This window comes from Neodiprion pinetum, chromosome 2 (assembly GCF_021155775.2).
Source record: "Neodiprion pinetum isolate iyNeoPine1 chromosome 2, iyNeoPine1.2, whole genome shotgun sequence".
Taxonomy (NCBI): Eukaryota; Metazoa; Arthropoda; class Insecta; order Hymenoptera; family Diprionidae; genus Neodiprion; species Neodiprion pinetum.
In genome coordinates this window covers 4674175-4693327 of record NC_060233.1, presented here as the reverse complement: position 1 = coordinate 4693327, position 19153 = coordinate 4674175, and positions in this window count along the sequence as shown.

Below are 19153 nucleotides of genomic sequence, written 5' to 3'. Positions count from 1 at the left end.
TCTTTCCCTTCTGAGAACGAAATCCCAAAAACACCGGGATGCAGGTTGAGCCGGTAAATTCGGTACGGTGGAGAATTATTCCGCGGCCACAACCCCTTTCTCCTGGGCAATTTTCACATGCATTATTCAGGTGGGAGGATCGGTCGGTGTGTAGCATATAAACTTTGGTGCGTGTCTGTGCGCGTCTCTGGATTCGGTAATTTTACTCTACCTTGGGATTGTTTATTAGAGAAGACGGTCGAGTTCGTAGAAACCAACAGCTTCCTGGATCAGGAGGGTGTATTTCACAGATCGGTTGCTTTTCCAGGAGATCTTGGAGTCGCCGAAGGACTCGAGCCTCGTAAGAAATGACACCGAGGGGTTTTATAGCATCGCCGCTGTGCGTCGTTTCATAAGTAATGCCTCCGGGCCTCAGACGCCATACCCTCGAAAACTTCCACTTCCTGAATTAAATGCAAAGTTAATAAACCTGAGAAAAAAATTTTTTTTTGGATCCTCGGCCAGGGCGCCGAAAACCTCCCTCGAGAGTGCTGGTGCGATACGGGGCCCCAGGCTCCCTGCGTTCCCTCGGGATCTCGAGAACATTGACGATACACACGTCTGATGCAGGAAAAAGGGACGGAGTGTCGTTTCATTGGAGTGACGGTTGCTGGTAATGGAAAGAAAAAGAAAGGTTGGGCGGGGGGAAAATTCGGAAGGTTCGGAAAATTGAAGGGTCGCGGTATAGAATTTTCGAAACTGCGAAAATCTTATTCATAGAATTTCAAAATGGACAATTTCTTGGTATAGAATCGCCAAAACGTTGAAAGGTCAAAGTATCGAAAGCCAAGGTATAAAAGACTGCCAGAATTTTGATGGTGACGATTCTGTACTTTGGCTTTCTGTACTTTGACTTTTTTACATTTTACTTAATTTCGGTATTTTTAAATTTTATGAATAAGATTCTCACGTGTTTCAAAATTCGATATTGTGATCCTTCTGTTTTCAGATTTTTCTGCATTTCTTACCCTTCCCTCGCCCCCAGCTTACAAAAATAAAAACACAATTTAATCAGAGTTCAGACTGTAATTGTTTCAATAATTCTCAAAAGAATGTCAGGACTCGCAATACATTTTGTAATTTTATAACCTTGTGTAATTTTTGATCCAATTTTTACAGTGCGATATTAAAACAAACAAATGAAGAAGAGAAAGAGATAAAAAAAAAAAAAAAAAAAAAAAAAAAACGCCAACAGACGCACGACATAAAATAACGCGATAAGGATGAAACGAGCATCATCTCTGTACGAGTTTACCTGACGATGGAAAATTCAACATTTATCTTCAAAGCGTTGCGTAACACGCGTGTATTTGGTTCACCGATCAACCAGCTGATCGCCACGTGAATATATTGTATCACAGCGACGTTTCGCTCTATATTTTTGAAGACAGAGAGGAACTGTACGTAGGTACTGCACTATACGCTCGGCGTGTAAAGAATTGGCCGGGTGTAATTATTTTTAGAAACGAGATAACAGCGTGCAGAAACCACCTCGTCGACCTTGTACATATAACCTACGTACGTCGTGTAAGCGATGGGTTTTATTACTTGAATATACTCCGAATATACATTTGTTTACAACTAAGGCGGGTGTGATTTTTTTATCGGTGAATATCCGAGTGATTGATTTAACCCATTTAAGGTGAAATGTGGCCGATATAAAATTACAATTGGGCCATGTAACATCGGAGCTAAGGGTGCAATAAAGAATTCAAAAAGTTCTCTCATATTTATGGCGCCTCACGTATTCTTGAAGAATTTACCGGCTCCAGGTGATTAATTCTTACGTTATATCTTATACGTAGGTAACGAAATTCAGAAACAGAGTGTCTCTGATTCGAAAGACCGTGTGCTTCTAACCGATTTTCAGGTTCTCACGTGTCGGGAACACTCGTAGAAAAAAGGGTGAAAACTTGAGAAAAAAAAAAGAAAAGAAAAATTCGTAACTGAAATTCGTCGGAAGGCGTTAATTGTCAGTTTTTTTGATTTTTCATAAATTTCGGACCAATAAACCAGGAACAAATACACGGCCAAGCCGAATGCAGAGGTAAGAGAATATTTCTCGTTCCGTTACTTTTTCATTTTCAGGTTACGTATACATCTCTTCCTGAATACGAGGTGCATACCATTATCATTCTAATAATGGGATATATGTGCACGGTGAGCACGGTGAATTGTTATTGTTGTTACCGGAAATCGCGAGGGAATAAAAAATCCCCCTACGGATGTATGGCCGTGGTGCGGAGAGTTAACGAGAGAGAAAGAGAGAGAAAGGGGGGAGAACCTAATTCGTGTTATTCATAAAAGTGACCGTGGAGATGTATCCGGGAAATCTGGGAAGAGGGGAAGGGGGGATGCTAATTAGCGCGGTGTGTAAAGCCATTGTTCTTGTTCGCCGGTGTATAATCGTCGTTTATCTAGCTCGAGTCGACGAGAGCGAGGCCAGGCCTCGGGGGATGAGAGAGCGGTCGGTAAACAAACGGTGAATTCGCGATCTTGGAGAGAATCACGCCGAGATGGTGATAACCGGTGATTTTTTTGGCCACAAATTGCCGCGCATTAATGCTACTTGATATACGTAGGTCGGTGTAATAACATTGCAGCCCGGTTGAAAAATTATATTCAATGTGCAATTACACAGGTTTGGAAAAAGCTTTTTTTTTTCAATCTTTGGTTTTCGAGTGTACCGAATCCAAAAATGACTTCCATTGCTCTTCGTCAAGTACGGTATTCTTGCAAAATACAAGGTTTTTCCTCAAAAAAAGCATAACAATAATGAAAAAACATCCATTTTATTATGGACTGAACAGTATTATAAAATTGAACAAATATCTTCTTTATGAAATATATTTAACATTCCGTGCTTATTCTTTTCGCCTATGAAACCTTTTCATCTTCTTTTTGATACACCTCCGAGCACGCTTCCGCTTTCCATTTTCTGTTTCCCTGTTTGTATTTATTCTCGAGTCTCACTCTGATACATGTTAAATAAAAGTACGACGTGAGTTTTGCATAGGATTTTTGAAATCAAGAACAGGATGCCAGATTTCGAGTTGAACGATAGTTTCACTCTGAATAAAACTAGAAAACACGAGATCAAGAAAAAACCCGAGGCAATGGAACTTTTTTAGTATTTTTAGCGGTTTCAGTAAGTGAAAATCTATAAGAAACAGTATATAAAAAACCTGCGCAGTTTCTAAAGCGAAAGACTCTTTCACCTTCCCGCAGTTGAAACGCGCCTAGAGATTTTCCTTTCGTTCGCCGGAAATATGTAAACTATACGTATCTAGGTACATTATACGTACATTGCAGATTTTACCGGCGGCTAGGAAAAAACGTATTTCATTGTTATGGTCGCATCTCTCGGTTCTCCTCGCTAACTCTCGTTTTTACACCCCGTCATAGACCCCCCTTCACAACGCACTAGCGGATCGCCAAGTACCTACCTCACGATCCTGCCTTCAGCCCTTACATTTTATTATTTTTATTTTTCTTTTTCTCCTCCGTTCTCTCTTCGACGTTCCGCTCGACGCACTTTCAAACCTATATAAACGCCGTTTCATAAGTTGTTTTACGGCCCTTTCTAGTTTTATACTCGCAGTTCCCGCTGCCTCGCACCCACCCTACCCCACATCGTACATCCTCCCCGATTCGAAACTGGACTTTATTTACAACGGTCCAACGTGCATGTGTGCACTTTAAGTCGAAAGCTCCTCCTCAAAACGATACGAGTCGCTCTCCGTTCCACCTATTCGGCGTAATTTCACCCTTGAAGCTCGTCACGCAGCCCTTCTTCGCAACACGATCACGCATGACTGCTCGTGTCTATTTACCCATTTTTGTTTTTTTCACCACCATAAACGAGAACCACGCAGGTAATTGTGGCTCGAGGCTGATTAAATTTCCTTTCACCCTTTTGTTCCAATGTCCCGCTGAGTTTGGGTGGAACAGGTCATATATACGATTGGTCCGAAAACTCCCGACACACTCGCGTGTGTCTCTTTGAGTATTTTTAACTTGAGCGACAACCGCTTTCCAGTACGTAATAATTAGGACAAAAAACGGTACGTGTCTCGCAGAGGAACCAAGATGAAAACGACCGGCAGAATTTGCGAGCAGGTTTTAACGAGCCGCGATTTTTTCGTCCGACTAGGCGAGGCCGAGACGAAAGAGTCCTCGGAGTCGGTTCCATACAGAGCGGAGGTAATTAACCGTGAGCAACCGAGTCGGAATAGCGAAAACATGTTTTCGCGTAGTTTGCGGTGGCGTTGAGTGGGCGTGTATTTCGTTACACGGTCCGATCGGCTTCGGAGGGTCCCTCTCGTCCCGGGGGAACAGAGGCGATTTCATCGACAGGTAGAAGGCGGCTTGTCCGTGGAAAATGAGAAAAACGATACGATGACAAAAGGAGCCACAACAAATATGTCGCGTCGAAGAATCGAACGCGATGAAGGGGGGGGGAAAAAAATGTGACAGCCGTGTCAGATCGATGGACAAAGGCGAGCGAGGAGAAGAGAAACTGGAGCCGAGCTGGATGGGTGATGATAGCCTGGTCGCTTCTCTCCTGCAAAAGTATAATAATTCTAAATTTCTTTTTCGCCTTGGAAGACGGGCGGCTAACTACGTCATCCTCAACCTCCTTTCCTCCCGAAACGAGGGGGGGTGGGGGGTCGTCGTATTTACCCTTGGAAAATATTGCCTCGCGAGGGTTGCGTGCCCCCCACTTTCCGCACGCTTCCTTACGCCGCCTCAGGACTGCTCTGTATTCTTGGCGTGGCTCTTTTTCCCACCCACCCCCAACCCCCGACCCCCGTCTTCATTGTCTGTCTTCCGCACGGTTGCTTGTTTTTTATTTCCTCTCCCTCCATTTTTTGTTCCCTCCTTTAACCCAACAAACATTCGTGAGGCGCTCTCAAACACCGACGCCGTGCCCCGTCATATCCCGTGAAATATTTTTACAGCCCCCCGATAACCCCGCGCCTTATTCAGCAACGCTTCGTCCTCCTCTGCTTGATTTTCACCGTTTCGAACTGGGAAAATTCGCTGCTACTGCCGCTTCTGATTCATCCTCTTGTACGAGGATTCGAAGAAACGTCGGAATTCCTGCCAGGCTGAAGGACTTGCCGCATACGGAGTCTCGCGTTTTAATCCTCGAAGGGTAAAGGCGGGTGAAAAAACACCCCACGCGGATTTAAATTTATGGTACTCGAAGAAAAAATTATATTTGCAATCTAATCTGACCTAACCTAACGTAAAATTCTCCCTCGGACTCCTTTTTCAAACGGCACTAGATCCATGCTTTAAATTAAGCGATGAATTCCGATTTGAGGATGAAAAACGATAGGCGTAATTATAACGTTTCCACGGAGGATCAGAAGCGGCAGATCGCAAGATGAGTTCCTTCACGAGCCAATTACACTCGCGTCGTTCTAAAACCGTGAAAACTTATCATCGAAATAAAGGGAACCTGAATATCCGTCCGATATCCGGAACGAATCGAGTGTTTGGAAAAAATTTTTACGCACGAAGCACATCGCGTACATGCAGTCGCGTTCTTTTAAATGCAACTGCACACTGCGGCTTGCATGGCGATAGGTATTTCCAGCATAAATTATACATTTAGTTATCGAGTGTTTTTTAAGCGCGGCATTTGTAGGCATACGCATACGTGAGGTAAAAAAAAAACTTTGCAATCCGTATTTGGCGCACGCGTTGAGCGTTCGGGTTGCGTCAGAGCGTTCTTACGAACATTGATGTATAATGGTGTAAGGTACGTACATAGGCTGAAATTGAATGGAATTGAGGTTGAAGTGCCGCAATGGAACAAAGTAACGAAAAGAAAACGTCTCGAATTGAGACAATTAACGACAAATTAAGCCGGTTGTTAAAAATACGTATTATGGGACACGCCGTTTTCAGCCTGTCGACAATTACTGATGGGAGAGATGAACCGCCGGTGTTCAAGATTACCGCATCTCAACCACGTCGCATTCTCCCGTACCGAGTATGGAGTACTTGAAGAAATAAGCGGCTAGCCAAGCAGCCGATCGCCATTCACGTACTTACTTCCATTTCTGATGCAGTTATCAAAGTGTCGTAACCACGCGTAGTCTTGATCCACCACGAAACGTAGTTCCGAACTTGGCACCATATTCAGATTCCATATCACGGTAACCGCAGTTCAATATATTAGACAAATTTTACCGGATCACGGTCTCCATCCTTTTCCTAAACCGATCATTGGACGGTAAGCATTGTGGACCATCGAACCGGAACCTCGAACTTACGTACCCTTACCGGTACCGCTTCAGCTCTCGTGGGAGTGGAATTTTCTCATCTTTCCGGAAGCGTTGGAAACTTTTGGAAACTCGTTCGGAGCAAAACGTGACTGTTCGTCACATCGTAGACTACGAATCACGGCCGAAGCTATGTACCTACGAGTCGAGAACACTGCAGCCGAGCTGGATAGAGACGCCTGCTGTAATTACAGTGCGAGTTACGAAACTCACCGTGTAACTAGGGTCGTCTCGCGGCTATGTAACGACGAATATTTCTCCGAGTGCACGAGGCGTATCCTAAAACTTATACACACACACACATACCTACCGTACGGAACAAAGTTATACATAACGTCGAGTTTTATACTCCGGAGTATAAGGTAGGTGGTGGTACCCACCTACCGCTGCAGGGTGCTTCGGGATAATAAAAAGCTACAAAGTTATTATACCTTTGTCGTGTTACACATAATGCACCGCGGTGTTGGTACGCCTTGACAATGACTCGTAGCTGGGTACTTGGACCCTTTGCACTCCGAAGCCGCGACCAACTCTGCGGCCTAGATTACTTCTGCACTTTTGAAAATCCTTCCGCTTCTCTTCCGGCACTTCCTTCCATCCCAAACAACGCTTAGAGAAGAGAAGTGGTTTGTTGGGATACCAATGGCATCCGTCGAAAATGATTAGAGGTCACTTGAGCGATCGGATCTTCAGCTGTCGCAGCATGTGATAGGAATATAACACATGATTCGGACTCTAGAATAAACTGAACTTGGAATAAAGAAAGGATGCGAATCCGGATGAGGGATAGAGAGAGAAAAAGAGAGAGAGAGAGAGAAAATACGCGGCTCTGAAAGACCGCAGTTAATCTTAGCCACTTCCTGATCCCATATCATAGACGTTACTGGAGATTTCATTTTTTCCTCTTTTCTTTCCTCGGGTAACGAGAACCGAGATAAAAGGAATGACCTAGAATCTGAACGGAGTGAAAAAAGACGTTGAAAGAAAGGAGAAACTATTACCTACGTATTAACTGCAGAGAAGGGAAGCCGGAAAGGGGGAAAGTAAGGGGGTCTATCTTTACGAGGTAAAATCGCAACGCTGCACTGGCACTGGATCGGCCGCGATTGAGATGAACGAAGAGATCTGCAGAGGACGTGAAAAGTTTACGAGAATGGTGTACCGTACCGGAGGACGTGAGTGCAGGGCTAACGGTGGGGAATTTTTATGGGGTGGTGGGTGGATGGGAGCATCACTCTCCTTACCTAATACGGCACGTACGTAATTTAATCACGGTGTCGACCGGACCACGGGGCAGGCGTCGAGGGCAGTTAATACGTCAATTAGCAATAACGGTGTTCATTAACCTTCCCCTAGGCAGCGTGACACAGATACCGCGTGTGACTAATACACCATAAGATGAATCTTAGCGCCCGGCAGGCAGCGTACGTGATCAGACATAAACTCGCCCCGAGCCCGTTCCGGGAGCATGGCACCCACGCGACTGGCCACATACCACACAGCCAGTAATATCGAGGGTCCGTTTCATTAAAAACGGGAGCTTCAATTAGCCTCTGAATCACTCGGGCAGCCTCCCCAAACGGGGATCGGGCTCGCCTTGCGTATATCCGCCATTGCCGCAATGAGTGCAATTACTTGGTAAGAGGAAGGTTAATGCATCGGGTTAAATGCCCAAGAATTCGGTGCCGCATCGCCCGGCAGGCGATCGCAGTCATTAGGATACCGTAAAAGAAGAAGAGAAATTTAGAGACGGAGAAAAAGAAGACACTTTACAGAAGAAGAATTAATATAGAAGAAGAAGGAGCCGAAGGCCTCATCTATCGACCTTTGTGACCTCCGTGAACTCTGCGAGTAGTAGTACCACCGCTTCTCCTAACGGTATTAAATTTATAACTATACTATGCATGTATACCACACGTTGCCTGCGACTCGGGATTATTGTTACTATCTTGCAGAGAAAGGGCGCCACTCCGAGTGTAATCTATATCTACGAATGTGATGAACCATCGTATAGATCTACGGCCCTTTGGCTCCGCCGTAAGGAACGTAAAGAGTATCAAAACATAAGTGTACCGGTTGTCGAGACGTTTAGATCAAATTATTGACCCTTTTATATTCCAAAAATATAGGTTGACGGTACAAATTGTGAATTACTAGAAGACTTAAACCAATTGCTAGAGGATTCGACACTGAAAATTGATTTTTTGGTAATTTTGGAACTCAGGATCAAACAGATGCAACCAAGAAAGGTCGACAATTGGGACAGGGTCGATAAATGATACGCTTACCTTACTGACTTAACCTCGAACCGTTTCAATCACCGCGAGTTGATTACGATCACGCCTTTACAAGTATATCGTGAATAAATTATCGACGGAGGTAATTGCTTTTCGATTTTTCATTTCGTTAATGTTCGCGTCACGTCGTTAATACCGTTCCCCGGATCCGTCCCTTGGATAAGAGTAAAGAAAGTGGAGAAAAATTTAGCGATTCGTGGAAACAAGGAGTACACTTCCACCATGGATCAACGACCTTCGACTTAGGATGTACGCGAGCCTCGACTCGGTCTGATTTGCGAACGATCGTGCGTTGAATAAAAGCGTCTGTGGCTCGCAACGGTTTAAAATACGTCCGACGAACACCAAGTGGAATCGTGCCACTTCGTTAAGCACTGCGATAGGTAGATTCGAAGGAGGAAGAGGAGTTTGGTGCGTTAAAAAAATAAAATAAAAGAAAAGAACGTTAAAAAATGAAGCACCCTAATGCAGACGTTTTCACCCCTGCAGGCCGTTCGAAATTCAAACGACGCCGCTCGGTAATCGGCGAATATCGATCCTCGCGAGGAGTTACCAGGGCCTCTTGGTTAATTTCGCTAAAAGCATTAATTTGTATTAAAAGATCGTCCGCGCGAGAGTGCAAGAGCTGGGCGTAGCCACTCTGCCGTACCTCATCTCTGTCCGCCCCAGCATCCCTGTTCCAGATTCGCAACCCTCGAGTTCCCGGCGTGCACCAGAAGCCAGAACGCGACGGCTAATGGCTCGTGCCTCTCGACAGGCGGGCGAAGGAACGGATCCTCACCTAGGCCATCCGGAGGCTCGATTTCCAGCATTTCCAATTAGACGAGAGGCTGCAGCGCCGTTCGTTAATTCGACCGTTAGGGTGAAAAAAAAAAAAAAGAAACGATGACGCATCGGAGAGGCTTCGCCAAATTCACGTAGCTTCTTCTGACTCAGGTCGGAGGCTCTTCGAGCTTCTCCGAAGGTGGTTGAGATAAGATTTAGTTGAGGCGTCACGGCTCTGCCCGCAATTTTCCATTTCCTATTGATAACGGTTTTTCCTCTAAGTTGGAATCGCCCTTACCAAGAACTGCGCACGTGACCGGCGTTTCTAACAGCGTTAAAGATAAGCGGGGAGGAGGTGTGCACCGCGGGAACAAGAGGAAGATATCTGGCTTATCTGGTCCGTTGTCTCGGCGAGAGATAAGGTGGACCGAAGGACGCGCTGAAATGTCTCCGAGTGCTCGCTTCTACGCACTTGTGGCATTTCTCCGCCTCCCAGCGAAAACCGGACGTTTTAACGAGCGGAAGTCCGGTATGGGTTTACCTTCAATATCGAATATCCCCCAAGCGGCGCCCACTTCCACGCTGCGCCTTTCCTTCGCACTTACATTCGTCGGACGCTGGGGTGCACCGCGAAATCCGTGACGTTTGTCCGGATGCGGTTCGACGACCCTGCCGCAGTTAGTCGCTCGCTAAAACAGAGAGTGCAAGCCAAGAATGACTGCCGATTATTTTCCAACGACGCAGAAGCGAGTCCGGAACAATGGGACGGGGAATGATCGAACCGATGTGCGGCAGCTCTTCAATGTCATCGTGCCGCGTCACGCGTTACGCGATTCCGCATGTAACAAAAGCTCGGATGGACGATTTCTCACGCGATTCATGCAGATTCTTTATCGTATACCCCCGGCAATGTTGCACTCTCAGGCTCTTTGTGCGCGAGTTGGAAATCATTCGATTCGCTTTGGCAAAAGCTCCAAGCCGAGGCTCTCGCAGGATCCTCGGAATGATTTCAAGTGAGTGGGTGAATGCGGGAGGAATATATAATGTGCTCGTATAACGATGCAGGAATGAATCTCTGCGGATAAATGAGAGGATTAATCCACTGGGAATTACCGGCCTTCGACCCACGGCTCGTGACCCTCGGCTCGAGGGGGTCATGCTCATGCTCCAGGAGTCAAGGGTCTACGATGATCAAAGTATGTTGGAGACCGGACAGTTTGCGATGGGAATGAGTCGCAGACGCGATTCGGAAGCGAGGTCGAAGTACGCCAAGCTCAACGATATTTGACGACGAAATCCAGACGACGCCCGAGGATGAGGAACACCGATAATAATAACAGCATACGGATATTACGAGATAACGCTGTTATTATTATGCGTTCTTCTTGCGATAATCTTTATATCTAGAGAGATATGGGAACGGATGATTCATTGCGGACTGTTGCCTGTCCTCTGCTGTAATAACATGTGTACCAGAGTGGTTCATTTTTTAACGTTTTTTTTTTTTCAAAAGATTCCACTCGAAAAATTTGTTGACAGCGACCTCTAAACATATTCCTACCTCCTCCGGGTTATACGTCAATTTTTGTTTTCCAGTATTTGTGACAAATTTTTCGAGTAGCACGTTTAAAAAAAAAAGTTCAAAAATGAACCACCCTAACGTGAGCTTGATTCAATTTCTTCTCGGCGTCGCGTCTGTGTTTATTAGCAAATACCGGCGGGCGCGAATGACCGTGTGGATCAGGGGGTGGAAATGTTGTCGTGACGAATCTCCTTCGCTTGCATAGGAAATCGTCTGCTGCAGTGTGATTGATATGCAGACTAGGCAAGTATCCGGTTCCGGAAAATCTTCCACGCTTCTCCTCTCCCGCGGGATAATCAGGAACGGAATGACGCGGCTTCGAAACTCTATAGCCTCCATTGATCGTGAGAAAAAGACCAAATCACGACGTCGCGTCGACGATCTCGAGAATCTATGGGAAAAAACGTACCTCCAGGATTTTTCCCCACGTTTTCTGTTTTCTTCGTGCATATGTGTACGTATATAGATATATAGAAAGAGCGGACGTGGCTCGGGGGTTTTGGCCACTGACAACCTTGGACTGTGCGATTGTATGGGTCGCTAATAAACGTACACGTATGCCATACTCCAAGAGTCTCGGATCTGGCAGGAGAGCGGAGACAATGTGGCGACTGTCTTGGCCAAGCGGCTCGGAAAATTTGACCGCACGTTAACTTAACCCAGATTTGAGCCTGCCCCGAGTTCTTCGCGAGCTTTCGAGCGAGCGAAGCTGGCAAATCGCGTTAACGTCTCGGGCCGATAATGCACAATTTTCTCGTTTTGCAACCGCCGCTCTCGCTGGCCTCTCGAAGCCAAAGTCAAAGCTCCAACGGAGCGTGCAGCCCCGATACACATCGACTATGTGCGGGAAAAATAGCGGCATTGTTCTAGGTATCGGACTGAAAAAACGTCAAGAGGGGAGGGGAAAAATAAACTCGACGTCCAAGTCCAACCGTCACGCGTCCGGCAGCTATCATTCCTTGGCGAACCGTATCAGATATCACTCTGCTCGGCACCTTCGCGTTCTTTTCTCCTTCGGCGACAACTCTCCGCTGTCTGCAGAAAGCAGCGGCGTGACTTATCGAAGGAATTGGCTCAGCGTGTCGCCGCAGCGATGCGTCGATCTACGGAGTGAGAAAAATCGCACCATCCTCCGATATCCTGATAAATAACAACGGCAAAACGCTCAACTCCCGAACAGAGAACGCTTTGTACAATTCTGTAGATTTCCAGGTCGATACAGTAGAATTATGGAATCAGCTGCGGATGGAAAAGCAATTTGCCGTGACTCCGTAAATCTTTTTCCCGTAATACACGCCGCAGGGATCGTTGGAAACGAGGAATGTCGATAGATCCCGTAAGGCATCCGAGGCTTATATGCGCATGCGTTCGATAGCGACGGTGTGGATATCGCGTATACGTTAAACGCGTGACGCAACGGTTTGGGAATGTCGGTTTAATTGCTAGTTAGCATGAGAAAAAGATGTTTCCGTTATAAAGAATCTGGTCGCTATTATGCGCCGGTGTCTATTGTACCCGCGATCGCAAGTGTGGGTGTCTACATGCAGGCACGATCGACTCGTGAATTGCATATCCATAAGCGAATGACGGAGTCGATACCAGGCGAAGACGGACCATCCTCGAGTTTAAGATTCGTAGGAGCCGTGATTTCGAGTGACTCCTTACGGTACCGGAGGCTCGACTGTAAAAGCGTCGTACGACGTTTGGATTTCGTGCGGCAACCGTTTGTACCGTTTAGTGAATACGTCTGCGTGTTTCCTTTAATTACCGTGGTAATTAGGCGAGCGTTCTCTACGGCAAGCCTCCTCTCTCCTCTCGAGATATCGGTATGCTGTTCACGATGACGGTTCGCGCTCCGCCCAGTGGCGTGGACCTCGTAAAAGCACGGGGGAAAGCTGGCTGCTCAAAATGTATCAGGCGAAGTCCTGATCCCGGAAATATCCCGAAGGCACTGCCGGCTATCCACGGGGGTGTCGGGACTGCGTTATTTTACGATTCCTTGTGCGTCCTTCCCGGCCCCGCCGCTGGATATCGGCGAATTTTTCTTCTTCCTTTTCTTCGCTTTCTTATTCTTCTTATTCTTTTTCTTCAGGAACACACGTACATACATACACGGGGTGTGGAAAAGTGTGGCGAGTTATGCTTCTTTCCGATTTCTCCGTACGCCATATACGCTACATACCAACTTGAAACTCTTGCGAATTCTTTCGGCTCTCGAGCGCAGCTCTGCTGGGATCAAGTCGTGACAAGTTAATCAGCAGGAGTGGCGGCGAGAACGTCGTTGATAAGACACGTCTAGCTTATCTAAGAGCTCGATTATTTCGTCAAAAACTTCGAGCCGAAAGCCGAGAGCCACTTTTATTCCATTTACACAGCAGAGCCCCCCGGATTAGAAGAACGCGGTGAAGAAACTTCTTTACACCCAACTAGAATTTTGCCAGCCGAACGCTGTGCCCTGCATCGATAATTATATATTATATATCGATCTTTTCTCATCTCTACCGATAATAAAAAAGAGTCCAAGCTTCCCGGGAGACGGCAGAAATAATAATACGTGAAATCGAGGTGCATTTCTTCACCGGTGGTTCGAACACCTCTCGGTTTTTCACGCTACCGGCGAATCGTCCCGGTCGTATTGAAGAATGCGTTACGAAACGCGATATGCGGATAAATTTACATACGGCATTACCATGTGAATCAGCACTCGAGGTATAACGAGAATTAGGTAGGCGGTGTAAGAGGCGGTGAAACGATTGCCGAGCGAAGCAAACCTCGGTTTCAATTCTGTTTTACAAAAGAATTACTTATCCTCTCCGCTTTTCGTTCTTGCGTATGAAAATCGTTCCACGAGTCGTTAAAATATGCATATTTTCCTTCTCCTTATTTATTATTTTCAATCGAACGTAGGGTCGAACTTGGGGATCTTCCCGTACGTTACGATTACATTACAGTCAAGGCCGGAAGTCTCGCAGCGTCCTTAGAGTCGGCGGAATTGTTCAGCTCTGTGACAATAAATTATAGAGAGACTGCGACGTGCCAGCTACTCGCACGATAACGGTTCTGCTGCACGGACCTGCCTGCAGTTATTCCTCTATCGAATGCTAATGCGCAAACACCGATACGCGGCCACAAGTCCATTGAGTCGCGCACCTGTGCACCAGATAATGCATGCACCACGTACCGAGGGTCGTCTAATCTGCCGGTGGTACATTTCCGCGGCAATCTTTGCGATTCTCGAGAATATCCGCAAGTAACTCGCACGCAAGAGAATTGCGAAAACGAATCCTAATTTCTGACAGTGAAAACTAAAGAAGTAATCAAGGGCTTGGTAATTCGAGGTTAAAATATGCTGGATCATTATACGTTTGATTAGATTGTGCAGATACGGTGAATTTGCAGACGCGGGAAACCGAGCCTCGTGATCATATTTGGTGATTAGTAACGTTTTGCCGGGCGATTAATCATATTATTGGACAGGTCAATTCGACGAAAATGCGAGTAATTTCGCAACAACGCTCCGATCACCGTTCGTCGTCCGTGAAATGATTAGCCAAAATTCTTTTGTGTTCGAAAAGTTACATCGCGTTTCCACTGCGTGAAGCGAATTTCGAGAGCTCCGTGCGTTCGTCCGTTGGTGGAATTAATCGTATACCTTGTAATCCGAAGCCGGGTGAGTTTTTGCCAAGATTTTCTTCTTCGGTGGGAATGTAAGGAGAAAAATAATTTCACCGAACGAACTGGGTGGAGCAGTTTTTTCATCTTTGCATAATGTATAGGATAGGAGAAAATAATGATGTAGAAAAAGAAAAAAAAAAAAAAAAAGAAAATTAAAAAAAAATCCCAGGGATTTAGATGCAGCTGGCCAATTTCTTCATTTGATTCTTTTTTTTTTTTTTTACGTTGTTGCGGTATTCAATTTTTTTTCCATTCATGTATTTCTCTCCACCAATCGTTCGAAATCCAATTCCCCGGTGCACGAAGAATTTCCCATCCCCCTGAGACAACCCATATTTATCCCGTAACGCGAAAGCGGCGGTACGAGAATATTTTCTGTATATAAATCGTATGTAAGGTATGATATATGTATATATATATATAGTTGATTGAAACAGGCCGACGATACGGACGAAGCTGGGAGGCAGACCTTCGGCTCATACGTGCAATCGTTATAGAAATTTGCCGTTGTATATATGCATATGTGTATATAGATAAATGTGTACGTACAAAGTAGAGAAAATACACAGAACGCACGGCGTAAGAAAAATGCTGAAAGAGAGTGAAAGAAGCGGGATAACGAAAGGATCGGGGGTGCATGAAGAGAACGGTAGGTATGTAAAAATAGAGGATCGCAGGGAAAAATAAGCCCGGTGTAAAAACGGAGGATCCAGTAGACGGAATTCAGACCGGTTCAATTTGACTCGACTGAAAAACATCCCGAACGGTGGTATCCTATTTGTAAATTGGCTTCCCGAGCGATACGTGAACCCGCGGGTAAACGTCGCCGCTCGACGAGGGTGATTCTGCAATAACGAATCGAGCAAGCTTCCCCTTGGTAAAAAATTTAAACACACGATAGAATGGAATTGATAAAGGTTGGACAAAAAATGTCGGCACGCAGAGATTGACGTTGAGCTGCAGCGTGACAAGATGGAATTTTTGCTGTAGTTGGTGGCTGTGTAATAAAAGAGAGAGAGAGTGTGTGTGTGTGTGTGTGTGTGTAAAACAGGGAAAAACCCGCAGCCTTTACAGGCAATCGAGTTGCGGCAGCTGTAACCACTCTCGTTAATGTAACATCGAAGGAAGAGGAAATCCGACCATTGTGCAAGCTGTCCGACGAAGCTCGGAATGAGCAAGCGACAAATGCGGGGTTGATTGTCGCGTCGCGTTGTTTGCTGTAACGTTACGTCTTCGTTTCGTAGAATGACCGACTCTCGTCGTTGCAAGCTCAGCTTCGCGAACGGTCGAAGCTACCGAGAAACTGACCCTGGATCAGAACGAGAAATCTCTTGTAATGGAGCGCGTTGCTTGGCTTGCGGTCTCGGACACATCCTGTCCAGTCGTCCTGCCACTGCTTCTGACCAAACGTTCCGTTTATCGACCCAGAAAAAGTTCCTGCTTTGCAACAACCGACTGACTACGATCCGTGTTGAAATTTCGCTGTAGCTCAGATATAGATACACGTCCTTGCGGCTAGTGCGGATAATTAGCTGTGAGAAAACCTTCGTTCTTTGTTATGCAATCCCCACACTGCCGGACAATGGTACGGTTGACATCGTACTTTGCGCAGATTCTCTGCACGCAGTGAATGCAATCATTATTCATTCTATCCGTTGGATTTAAAAGTTTTTCCAGTTATTGAGTAGGTATCTGTTCGATCCTTAGTTCTGAGATGACCAAGAAATAAATTCGTAGTGTCTAACCGTCCAGCAATTGGTTTTAGTTATCGAGAAATTCGTAATTAAGGTCAAAAATTGGGTCTGAACGTGCGAATAACCGGTACGCTTACCTTAATCATCATCGATTTCGATAACGCGATTTTTTCCTCCAGTAACAGAGTTCATTTTTTACCACTACACGGCGATTCTCGGTCGTGGATTTTTACTGCGGTTGCGGTACTGAAACGGCGGATTGTTCCAAGAAAAAAAGAACCAGACAATCCCTCGACCGGAAACCGTGTTTGCGATGGCTGCGTGGTACGCGATGCGGCGTTAAGGCCAATGGCGAAAGTGCGATATAAAAGTGTAAAAAAGTGTAAGGGGGTTAAAGAAAAGAAACATTTTTGCTGCTTCGTACTACGTGTGTCAGGGATCTCTATGAATAAGTGGTCAAACGAGGGTTTGCGGAAATATACTTAATAGCGATTTATCAATCTCTGGTAAGCGGGCTCGACGAGGCGTGTAACTAGGCTTCTAATTCGATTTCTCCTTCCTCCCTTCGGTTCCTGCAGGACAGCCGGACCTTGTATTCCGAAACGTTTATCGATGTATCGATATTCCGATATATTGTGAAAATTGACGCACGCATCGGTCGCGCGGTTTCCTTGAATCGGGACGATTTACCACAGCCGTAGAACAACCATAATCGCGTGCTGCAGTTAATGCCCATCGAATCACTGTAGGATATCGTGGAAAATTTATCAGGACCGAGGCTGCTGCTGCTGCGAGTGAGTAATACGTACCTACCTCATGCAAACCTCGGACCTGGATCAAATAATAAACGTACCTGCAGCGAAGAGATCGTTAATTTCAATCCCGTACCGTGTGTGCTGTGTGTGTTTGTACGCTCATTCAGCGCGCACAGGATAATCGAGAACTTTCCTACGGTCGTAAATAACGCAACTGTGCACGCGATGCGTGGAAATATTCTCTGCGGGTTAGATCGTCTGGAGAACGAAACGAGGAGGGAATAAAAAAAAGAAAAACAAGTTATTTGTCGCCGTTTCAAGTCGCAACAGGTGTCAACGAAAAAAGAGAAAAAAAATCTACTCTGAGATTAATCCAATTGTTTTTAGTATTCAACGGACATTGTAATGTTTCCTAGAGAACCAGATGAATAAAACTATCCACTTCAAACTTCTCCTGACCATCCTTATCCTGGCTATCTAAATTTTAAGCTACCAGCATTTCATGCCCTTCCTTACGTATCCGAATTTTGAGTAGCCTCCAGGTTTTCTTGTTTGAAATTTTTTTAAAGAATAAAGAAAAATTCGCGGGTCAGATGCGTCGAGGTATAAAAAATCGCGGGTTGGCCTGTACGATGTGTAATATACGTTCACGAAATTAGGAAGATACCGATATCGTCGGTCGGTTCGATGATTTTGTGTACGGCACATAAACACACGTACGATATTTGGCTGCCGCAGTGACATTGCTAACAGGAATCAATTAGGGTGAAGCCTCGGGGTTAGAGGCGAGAGCTTTCGATACCTACGGAGTAACGTGGAAACTGATCACGTTGGACACGCACGATATCCTTGAGGCGAGCGAGGCTAACCTGCGCGGTACGCAAATATTTACACGAATATTTCGGAGATCGCTAATATTGGCGGGCCATGACGGTACCATCCCGAGTATATTCCCGTATTGATCTCGTACCCACCGCGATGCAGCCTCGAGAGATCGCCGTCTTATTATTTGACCAGTCTCGTTGCGCAACTCGAGAGAGAGAGGAGAGAGAGAGAGAGAGAGAGTTACGGATCGGTATAATAAGTAAGGCAAGTGAATTTGTCAATATTGGTCACATCCCGATGGAGCTGGGAATTAGCGCGATCGTCGCCTCTCGTCACGTGACTCAATGCGACTCGTTTCCAAAACCTGCACGACTTTGAGCACCACGACAGTCGTTCGATCCGTTTCCCCTCGATCCGTGGTGATGGATTTGGGTTGTAAAAATCGGAGAGATAAGGCACGACTTTCCGCGGTCAGTACCGTTCGACCTGTGTGCAACGGCGACTACTCATCGCCGTCTTTGGCACGTTGACAGTAACCGACGAAGGACCTTGCGGCAGTTTGTCGAAGAGTTTATTTATACACCGTTCGTTTGCAGGTATGTGAATATTGCAGCACGTACGAGATAAATGCGGTGTATAACTCAGACGTGCTCACTTGGTCCGTAAAAGGTTCTCCGTGATTACATAAGCCTGCTTCTGATGCCGATGCATTATGCGTTGTGCTGGCATTCTCTCGTTATATACATCCAGCATTGTGTCCAGCACGTCGGCTGTCGCTTCTGACTGCAGATACCGAAATTGCTAACGAACGTCAGCGAATAATGAGAAGAAAGACTCCGAGAATACAGGTTTTTGAATATGAAAAAATAACGATATCACAACAGTCGTGATCGTTCGCGTCTTTCACGACCGGTTGAAAGTCGACGCTGAAGTGACTCAAGTTAACTACTCCCTCTCCTTACTCTCGGTGCTTGCAATCCCAGTCCATTGACTTCGGAAAACGTACAACGGAGGAAGGGACCACCTGTGAGTGACACCGATTTCATCGAAACACACTACGCACCTTGCGTATCTACCGAGTGAATAAGCCGCGCCTGTAACCGGACCACAGGTGTGTCCATAAAGCCCATAGAATCGAGCGATGTGCCATTCGGACGGTGTAATTGCGAGGCGCAGGTTGTTCCGTCGATTTATATACAAGGCGACGCAATAGTGACGACGTGAC